The sequence below is a fragment of the Mirounga angustirostris genome, unplaced genomic scaffold (genome assembly GCF_029215605.1).
Source record: "Mirounga angustirostris isolate CCGP_5_RB_7025 unplaced genomic scaffold, mMirAng1.0.hap1 SCAF_7, whole genome shotgun sequence".
Classification (NCBI taxonomy): domain Eukaryota; kingdom Metazoa; phylum Chordata; class Mammalia; order Carnivora; family Phocidae; genus Mirounga; species Mirounga angustirostris.
The window spans coordinates 55,414,248-55,425,539 of NW_026991715.1; positions in this window are offsets into that span (position 1 = coordinate 55,414,248).

An 11,292-nucleotide genomic window follows, 5' to 3' on the forward strand; every position below is an offset into this window, starting at 1 on the left:
GGAGAGACAATAAAAAAAGAAGAAGAAGAAGAAGAAAGGAAATGAGATAGTATGTTGGAAAGTGAGGTGTGGGGGAGGGTGTGGGGAGGGTGGAGAGATGTCCTTTAGTAGCCTTAGGTAAGCTACTAGAAGAAATAAAACCTAGTTCTGAGGTGGAGAGATTGACTTTGGTTGGAAGCAAGGCTAGGTCATGAATAATAACAGGTAAGAAGAGAGAATATGTGGACTCAGACTGTAAGGAGGGAAAAGGTAGTGTTGGGAATCTGGAAATTCTCCCCTGATTGCTTCAGTTTTCTCAGTGAAGTGCAAAGCAAGATTTTCAGTGAGTGAGGATGTGGGAAGAGGTGTTGGGAATTTGAGAACAAAGAAAAAGGTATAAAATGGTCAAGTATGACAATAAGAGATAAGAAATATAACATCTCTGCCAGGGAACATCAAGGGGTCACTTGAGGTTTATGGTCTTGAATTTAAATTGGGCCAGTCAGATTACTGCATCATTTCACAGTAAATGTCCCTTCTGTAGGCACAGAGAAGGTGGAAAGTTGACCTAGGATCACGGTTTGGCCAAGAAAATGGACCTAAGAAAAAAGGGACAATGACATAGAGGAATTTCAGCTGGGTAAGGTGGAAAGAGAGGAGAAAGCACGGTATGAGAGGTAGGGAAAAAGGTGCCCGGATGAATAGAATGGAGGTCCTGTTAGGTCAGAGGGTTTGTTGAATTCAGAGTGCTACAGTGAATGAGATGGAAAGGTAAGAGGGAATAAGAAAGTCTTTATTTCACCTTGACTTTTGACCCAATAGTTTAGCTGGGTATAGAATTCTAGTGGTCAGCGCTTAGCAGGTATTATTCTATTGTCTTCTGGCTTCTGTTGAGAAGTCCAGTAACCTAATTGCCATTCTTCTTTCAGATTATGTGTCATTCCTTCTGGTAGCTTTTAATATCTTTTCTAAGTCTTAAGGGTTTCTCTTTCATTATGATATGTCTGGGGATGCCTTCGTGTTGATTTATACTGTAATCTCTGAAACAATTAGTGACTTCCATTACTTGTGAAAAATTTTCAGCTGTTATACTTTAAAAAACCACCTTTATTGAGATATAATTTGCATACTATAAAATTAACACATTTAAAGTGTACACTTCAATGGTTTTAGTATATTCACAGAATTGTGCAACCATCACCACCCATTATCTTTTGAATATTGCTTTTCCTCCATTCATTTTATTCTCATTTAAGAATTTCTTTTAAACATATGTTGGACTATTGGGGTTTGAACAGGCCTGATCTATAACTCTACTTTCCCACTGAAAGTCAGAATTGAGAGATAGGCAAGGAAACTAAACACATGGAAATCAAAATTACAGCATTTATTAGCAAGGATGTGGCTTAGATCTTTCAGAACTAAACTCTAGAATTAGAATCACCCACATCCTTTCCACAGGTAGCGCTGGATTACCACATGCTCCCCATGTGGAACTTTCCCCATAAAATCTGTGGCCAAGAGTTGTAGATGAGAAAGCATGTTCTCTGTGGGCAGACTGGCTCCGAAGAGGAGGGCAGGAGGCAGGGTCCTGCTCTACCCCAAACTCACCAATACGTAGTGACTCTGGCAGAAGGAAGCCACATTGTCACACTGATGGATGTCCCTCCATGTGCATGCAAGCCTACCCAGATTATTTGATGAAGGAAACACAATGCTGAGACAAAACCCAATAAATAGAAACAGACAAAAACTCTAGATATTTTGAAAATGGAAAAATGTGGGAAACAGAATTGAATATTATATGTTGAATACAAAAAGAATACATAAATATATTTATCCCCAAATTCAAGAACATTAGAGTTTAGAGAAATATATTGAATATAGTGATATAAGTCACTATGAAAGAATATGATCATTTTAATAGAGGTTCATAGAAAAACATTAAAGGACAACAGAAGAGAAGGATACATTCTTAGGTCAGTATCCAAATTCATGCAAAGAAGTATCAGACATGGTCACATGAAAATCCAGAACAGAGTTGTCCTCAATAATATTAATATCATTTTGGAAATTTTGGCTTATAAAAGATGATTAAAAACAAAATGAATAAATATTTCATCAGTCAAAATGTCATTTTTGGTAGATGACTATCTAAGAAGAAAAGACAAAGGAACTAACTGGGAACTGCCTTGGAGTAAAGAGTAAAACAGAGGAAATGTCACTTGTCCCAAAATTAATGGTTAGTTTTTAACCCAACCCCAGTGGGAAAAAAAACCAACACAATTTTTTAGAAATTGAACTTTTAATAGAATTGATAAGAAATATAAATGGGTAGGAATATCAAAGAGTATTTTGAGAAAGAGGAGCAATGGGGCTGTCAGCTTGAAAATATATTTTAAAACAATAATAATAAAATAAGATCCAAATACTAAGTAACACTAAGCACAGATATCAATTAAATAGAATAGAATGTCCCAAAATAAATCATATTATAAAAATGTAATATGTGATTAGAAAAAGTAATAACCAAGGAACTGTAAAATTTAATAAACCCTGTGGGGACAACAGATTACTATATTGGGGGGAATTTAGGTATGTGTTCCCACCAAACCTTTCCCCTTAGTTTTAAGGGTAACCAGAGAATTAAACTAAAAAGAAAGAAAAATCACAGAAAAAGTACAAGAAAAGATGAATACATCTTAGTTCTTTGGAAGAGTAAACACACTGTATGCTTTGAGGCAATGGAAGAAATTAGAGAGAAAAATCAACAGATTTAACTCTATAAGAAAGTTTACACTTCTACATAAATAAAAATAATTAAAATGAGACATGGAGACATACATTGATAGGGTGTGCATATGTGGGTGCACGCACACACACACACACAGACACACACACACACACACACCCCAACCAGAAATAGGGTTAATATATATAATCATATAAAGAGTTCCTCAGATGAAAAACATAGTTTGTGGTATATTCATACAGTGGAATTCAATTTGGCCATTAAAATGAATGAACTGGATCTCACAGTTCATCAAAAAATGGATAAATCTAGCAATATAACGTTGAGTTTAAAAGGAGCCATTTGCAGAATGCTAAGCTTAGTGTATTATCACTCATATAAAATATAAACTTACAATATCAACACTATGTGTGTGTGTGTGATGACCAAAGACTAAAAATATTAAAATGTGGAAAGGAAAGATATACAGCAACTGTAAGTGGTTAACTCTCAAAGAAGGGGTGGGAAGTGGGATCTGAGAAGTTTATAGAGGAGTTCTAAGTATATCTGTTATTTTCATTAAATCTGAAATATTCCATAAAAAGGGGGGGTTATGAATTGCTAAGAAAAAAACCTTAGAACTCCAAAATATGTATGTGAAAAACAGTATGAACAAACAATTCACAGGACAGGAAATACACACACAAAAAGATGTATAGCCCCTTAGTAAGCAAAGAATTTAAGACTAAAATGAAATACCAATCACATTTATTAAATTAAAAAATTTTTTAAAGAAGAAAATTGTCCCGCATAGTCCAAAAGTTGGTGTGATGTTTTAAAATATGTATACAACATACAGAATCTTCAAATTTCAGAGTGGATGATACGGTCATCTAGTTCAAGAATTTCAAGCAGCATCTGAGATTTTTTTCACTTGTCTGTTTCTTTATAGTTAAGACCACACTCATTACCACTCCGGAATCTCAGGAGCAAATTTCTCTTCTAAAGAACTTCAGACTTTCCTAGAGACAAAGAAGACTCATGAAAGTAGCTAGGGACAGAGTCTGCCCTAAATGTTTCCCAAATAACCAATGCTTAATCCTTAAATGTCTCTCAAATAAAACTTTTCATTCTCAAATACCCACCAAATCCTCAAAACTTTTCTCAAAACATTTGAGATAATTTATAATCCTGCAAATCAAATCCAGACTCTTGTGGAACCCTCCTCCCACCTATCTGTGAGTATATACACACACACACACACACACACACACACACACACACCCAGAGTTAACTTGTGGTTTTTGTTTTTAAGGCCTTGTCAGTCAAGACAAGAGCTCATCTTTTGTGAAAGAGCTTGCCTCTTCTTTACTGGAACATACTCTAACCCCCCAGCGACTGTCATCAACACTTGGCTTTTTCCATTTGTTTTTAAAGAGAATGGTGGGGGGCATCAGAGGAATAGAGATGTTGAAGCAGTGGGAGGCATTTTTATTTTTGTTTTTGTGTTTTCACAAGGGAGTCCTAAATATATTGAATTTCTGGCTCATCTCAGCTCCTAAAGTTGTTTCTTTGGGATTCCTTTCTTCTGCAAGTTTCTTCATCCTCCCACTCCTCCAAGGTGGCTAAAAAGAGAGACTGCAAGGAAAAGTCTCTCTTCCTTTAGAATCTAAATATTTGAGTTCATGAGTAAACGGAAACGTGTTTGTGTGACAGTTCTCACCAGTTCATGCCACACAGCGATTTCAAACTAAAATAGAAGGGAAGTTGGCAGTTTGCAGGTTCAAAGATGTCGAAAAGAGAATGCCCAGAGCCTATATATTGATTGAACAGGGAACAAGTCAGGACACCAAGTGTTAGCAACAGAAGAGTTAGTTCGAGCAAAGCCCAGCTGAAGCTGAGCCAAGAGCTTATTAAAGCAGGTTATGCACTTGGGCTAAACATTTTCAGCTCAAGGGCATGGATGGCGGCAATGGAATAATAGGAGCCAACTTTCCCAGAAGCTGTACCACGCACCAAATATTATTCTAAGCACTTTCCACGGATTCATTCATTTAGTCATCCTAAAAACCTGTGATGAAGATATCATTACCACTCCCCTGGTCTGGACAAAGAGACTGAGGCTCAGAGAGATTACTTCATTTGCTGAAGACCACAGAGCTAGGAAGCAACAGAGCTGGGCATTCTAGTTAGAAGCCATGTTACTAGCTCCAATGTGCCACAGCGCCCAATACTTGATCAGAATCCAGACGGGAAGATGTAAAAAAAAAAAAAAAGAGAGAGAGTTAAGTTGAATGTTCTTGGTTAGTTACTCCCAGGTGTCTTGCAATTTAGAGTACCGCTTCGCACTTAGGGCACGTACTCTCTGTTCTCAGCTGTAAGGAACTCTGGGGTTACACAGCTGAGAAAAGCTCATGCTCCGCTCCGCAGGTTCTCACACTCCGGTGAGATGCAAGGCTCAGATGAGCTCAGGGGATATAGCGGCACATTAACCTCTGAGACCCAGTGGTTAAAATATTTAGGAATGTTTTTACATCAACTTTTTATTTTCGAATAGTTTTTTTTTTTAAAGATTTTATTTATTTATTTGAGAGAAAGAATGAGAGAGAGCACGAGAGGGAAGAGGGTCAGAGAGAGAAGCAGACCTCCCGCTGAGCAGGGAGCCCGACGTGGGACTCGATCCCTGGACTCCAGGATCATGACCTGAGCCGAAGGCAGTGGCTTAACCAACTGAGCCACCCAGGCGCCCTATTTTCGAATAGTTTTCAATTTACAAAGAAATGCAAAGATAGTGCAGAGTTTCATATACTCTGCATCCATTTTTCCCTGTTACTGAGGTCTCACATTTATATCATACATTCGCTAAAATTAATGGACCAATGTTGATACATTATTACCAACGAAAGTCCATACTTGATTCAGATTTCTTTACTTTTTACTTAATGTCCTTTTTCAAAGCCAGGATCCCATCCAGGATAGCACATTACATTTTGTGGTCATTTCTACTGAGGTGCCTCTTGACTACAACGGCTGCTGAGATTTTACTTGGTTTTGATGACCTCAACAATTCAGATATTTTCTCCACTGAGATTTTTGTGAGGTTTTCCTCATGATTAGAGTGGAGTTTTGCATTTTGTGGAAGAAGACCTCGGAGTTAAAGTGCTGATTTCATCACACTATATCAAGGGTACGTACAATCACCGTGGGTTATCACTGCTTGTGTTGATCTTGATCACCTTCCTGAGATAGTGTTTGTCAGATTCCCCCACTGTAAAATTACTCTTTCCCCCCTCTTTCCATGCTGTCCTCTTTGAAAGGAGGTCATTATGCACAGTCCACACTTAAAGAGAATATTCAAGAATTTTGTTAGCCAGTTGTTGAATCTTTGGTATCTTAAAAATCAGCCGGGATGAGAGTACAACATAGAAATCAGCAAACTCTATAAATCTGGGCTCTTTTTGGAGAGCTGGGTACTAGCACACCATTGGATATGTGGTTTGGGCTGAGCCTCACAAGATGGTGGGCAGGGAGGTGGGAAGGCATTTGGATGAAGGGACTCACTGGGTGGGAGTGAAGAAGACTCGGAGGCAGGAGGGGTGCTGTGCTTTTAGGACACAAATCTGGGATTAAAGAAGTGTGACACATACAGCCACCTGACAACCGGACAGAAACCATTACCTAGAGGGTCTTAACATCAACAAGGCTGGGACCCTGAAAGACCTACTTTTGTGTTTGCATTTTCATAATAGTAATGATTATTATTGATTGAGTACCTCCTTTGTACAAGGTGTTTTCTAAAAATACAACCAGCAAGCAGCAACACTGAGATTTACGCTTCCTCTGTAACTCCAAGGCGCTTTTCTACCAGCCATGCTATTCTCTGTTTTGATTCCTACCTCCTTCCCTGAGTATTGGTTTACTCATCAGATCTGTTTCAAGGTGGTGGAATGGTGATTGATGGTGAGTTTCCAGGAGTTGATTAGTGGTGAGTGTGTGCTGCCAATTACTCCTCAGGACATTCTGTCTCAGTTCCTGCTCCTGGAAGTGCGTGAGAGCTGAGACAGGCACCTCGCTATATAGGCTCTGGAGGTTTCATTTTTTTTTTTTTTTAAGATTTTATTTATTTTTTTGAGACAGAGAGAATGAGAGACAGAGAGCACGAGAGGGAGGAGGGTCAGAGGGAGAAGCAGACTCCCCGCCGAGCAGGGAGCCCGATGCGGGACTCGATCCCGGGACTCCAGGATCATGACCTGAGCCGAAGGCAGTTGCTCAACCAACTGAGCCACCCAGGCGCCCTGGAGGTTTCATTTTGAGTCAGGCAAAGTACACTGACATTTTACCATGTAGTCTTCCAGACCAAAGTCCTCCTTCTTAATAACTTTCTTTGTTTTTCCTGTGAATGTATCATTAAGGAAGCAGAAACTAGGACACCCTTCAGCTTTGGATCGCCACTGAACTCTGTCTGTGGTGTCGTTCTGGTTTAACTTGACGCACGACTTCATTCTTTTTGAAGGTGGTTTTTAAGAAACAGATTTATAAAAAGTCATCACTAGACTCAATCATTAGGGTTTGGGTTAACTTTACAAAACTGTACAATCTATACAAAACTGTGCAATCTATATGCCTACTGAGCAAATACATATAAAAAACACAATATATTTTATTTTAAAATTCAAACATAAAAATCACTTAGAGTTCATGGAATATTTAAGGCAAATGAAATGTTACTTGGCCTGTTTCCATTTGAGTCATTCAGGGAGTTTAAAGATACTTCAGGATAAATAGTCTTAAAGAAGTCTTAGAAGGTTAAAATGGGACTTGCTTGGATTAGGGGCAGCAGAATCGTAAATTTTAGTTACTATTTTGAACTAAGACTCCACTGGATTTATTAAATCTGAGCAATATTTGGGAACTGTTCTTAAATGATGGTAATGCTATTTTTACTTTCTTCTCACATCACTGAGGCTGCTTTTTAACAGTACAACTAGAGGTGAGGTGGTACAAGGGCTACATTCAAGAGAACTTTGTTTTATTTGGTCCATTTCCCTCTCCCCACCGCTGTAACCCCGCCCGCACCCCTAGCCCCAGCTGCCTCTTTTACTCAGGGATCTGGCCTGAGATGATGGGACCCAGGACAGACACCTGACCCAGTGGGGAGTCAGTTTATGGACCAGCTGAGCCAATCCTCCTCCCAAGAGCATTTGCATGTGGTGACAAAGACTGAGTCAGCCTGTTGATGGATGGTGATGAACAAAAGGTCATAGGGAGTCAGAGCTGGAGTCAGTCCCTCTGCCAGCTGAAGTCACGAGGTGGTCAACCCCAGGAAGCAGCAGAAGCTGCTCTGTGCAGAGAAGTGGGAGAGCAGAGCCAAGGCATGAGAGAAGGAGGGACGAGCCTAGTTCTTGATTTCCTGGTTCAGACCCCTATGGCCAGATGACCTTGGTTTTCTAGATCTGAATGCCTGTACGATTGCTTGCTCATTTTATTAAGTTCTTTAGGTAGGTTTCTCTCCCTTACAACCCAGCTGATTCCAGATGAAGATAACTCCATATACCAAATGTCAAGTCCAGCCTACAAAACAGTTCCCACCCCTTCAGCCTCACACCAAAGTACTGAAAGGTCCACAGGGCAACACAGGGATGATTATGGGAAATAGGCAGGGTATAGGAAATGGGTATAGCAGGAGCTTTGCCATCTGTTATGGTTTATAAACGCCCAACTTTCAGGCTGACATTTCTGATAGCATTTCCCATTAGTCTTTTTCACTTGCAACCTCTGTGGGCCAATGAGTATGTATGTTCTGCCAAGATCAGGGCTTGGCACCCTCAGCATGGTCTCTGCCAAGTCATGAGTGGCATCATTCCAACATGGCAGTCTCCTCCTCTGTTCCTGATAGGTGATGGCAGAACTTTATGGGGACGCTTGAGACAGAGGCTCATTTATTCAAGAAATATTTATTGACTGCCTGCTCCACCTCGGCACTGTGCCAGGTGCTAGGGATATAGCAAGGAGCAAAACAGTAAATCTCTTACCTGAGTGGAATTATATCCTGGTGTGTGTGAGGGGGCACTGTGATAAACACTAAGAGAAACATAAATAGGGCAGCCTTAGAGAATGACTTGAGATGGTAAGACTGGATGAGGAGCTTACTTAGATGGGCTGGTGCATAAAAAATAGAAAAGTAAGCATGCACAAAGGCCCTATTGTGGGACAAAGCTTGGAGAGATCAAGGAACTAAAGGAAGGAATGGGGATTGGGTCACAGTGACAGAGAAGGAGCACAAGTTGTGAGGGGATAGGCAAGGGTTGGTAGACCATGGTGGGGGAAGTATGTTTTCCAAGGGCCTCATGTGTTGATACATTTGTGTCCACCTGAATTAATCAGACACTACTACTGATGATGTCTTATGCTTCTATAACTTAGGGCATATAACTTAGACTACAGTTTAGGGCAGTATAATTCCAGCTTTTAAAGGCAAAGAAACGACCAGTTTTAACTGATGTGTTGGATTGAAGATAGCTGCAAATTCTTTGATAATCTTCTCGCTTCCCCTTGCTTTATCTGGGCTGGCCCGTGACTACTTTGGCCAACAGAATGCAGCACAGTGATGTAACACAAGTTCTCAGCTGAACCTGGAAGAGAACCAGCAGTTTCCTCTTGGAGGCCTTTTGGAACTAGAAGCTGCCATGGAAGAAGTCTAATTACCCTCCAGAAAAGGAGAGGGGCCCAGTGGGGCCCAGCCTCTAGCTGTCCTCATCAAGGTGCCAGGCATGTGAATGAAGCCATCTTGGAGCATCCAGACCAGGCTGGCCGCCCGCTGAACACTGCCTCATGACTTCAGTGAAGGCCACATGGAGTAGAAGAACTGCCGCACGATGTGAGATACAGCATCACGGTGGTTTGTTTAGGTCAGCGGTGGCTGCTTCCGTTTTGGGGTAGTTTGTTACACAGCCACATACAGCCAGCATAGTTGGCATCTGCCTTCTTAATACGAACGACTTAATGCGTATTTATATTCAGCTTTTTAAATAATTGAAAATAGTTCACAGACCTTCCTTATCAGTGGGAGCCTTAGAATGGGAAACGCTGATTTGTGGTCTCCCAGATGCATCCCCTTGGTGCCATGCTATGCCATATAGTTTCCCTCGTCTTCTGATGTATTAGTCTTGTCTGGATTACTTTTCCTCCCGAGGAAAATATATTGTCCCCGTCAGGCCTCCCCATCACCCATCTCAACTACTGCAGCCACCTTCTAACCGTGGGGGTGGTGACTCTGTTCTGTTCACCGCTGTATATCAGCATCTAGTATTTGGCATCAGTAGGCACTCAAAGATATATGCTGAATGAATTAATGAAATTTTCCCTTCAGACTTCACCCCACCTCCCATATCCCCCCATTCTGCATCCCCATCTTGCGTGCTTCTGTCAGGATTATGGTTCTAAAACAGAGATCCAGTTACATCACTTATCAAACCCAAATCCCCCGGTGAGTGGTCCCATTGACAAAAGAACAAAACTCTCATTACAGCCTTTATGGGACTTCATAATTTGATGCCAACTGCCTTTTAGACTCATCTCCTGAACACTAAGGCTGGCCACCCCGAGACATCATCTCCTGAGACACCATGCACGCCCTCTGCTCATGGTTTGCTCTCGCTACTGGGATTGCCAAGCTAGATAGTCCCCATTCTTCAAATGTCACCTCCCATGCATGTTCCGCTTTCTTCAGCTAGTGAAACTCACCATCCCTTCTGAGCTCAACTGGCTTTGTTCATATTGCTCCTGTGGCAGATGTCTGTCTCTCCCAAGAGACGGCAAACTCCCTGAGGGCACGGGGGTCACATCTTATCCATCTTTGTGTCCCCAGTTCTTTTTTTTAAGATGTACTTATTTATTTTTAGAGGAGGGGGAACAACAGAGGAAGAGGGCAAGAGAAACTCAAGCAGACTCCGCACTGAGCATGGAACTGGATGCGGGGCTCGATCTCACGACACTGAAATCACGAATTGAGCCAAACCAAGAGTCGGCCGCTTGGCCAGCTGCATCACCCAGGCACCCCTGTGTCCCCAGTTCTTAATAATTAAAGCTAAAAATGTACTGAGTGCTTGCAAGGCGCCCGATATTTTACAAATTCTCTCTTTGATCCTCAAAATAACCACAGGAGAGAAGTCATATTTGTAGCTGCGGTGGCAGAGCTGAGGAGACAGAAGCTTGGGGAAATCAAATGAATTCAGCCTGGAGGTGCACAGGCAGCAAGCCACCACACGGCCCAGAGTCAAACACAGGCAACTTGACTCAGCACCTTCCCAGCGCAGCTAAGGCGCAGGCTGCGCCCCAGAGTAACGCCTGACTGCTGACCAGAACCCCCCAAGGAAAACTCACTGATAGCTGTGTGTCCCGCAGCTGAACTGCTGCACCAGTGGGCACTGGATTCGGGCCTAGGCATTTTTCAAAAGCCCCTCACGGTTGAGAACCTGGATGATAAATGTCACCCGGAGCATTTGTTAAATATGTTGATTACCAGGTCTCATTTCCAGAAAACTCTGTTTCACCAGATTGGGGTTGGAGCCTAGCAATTTGTG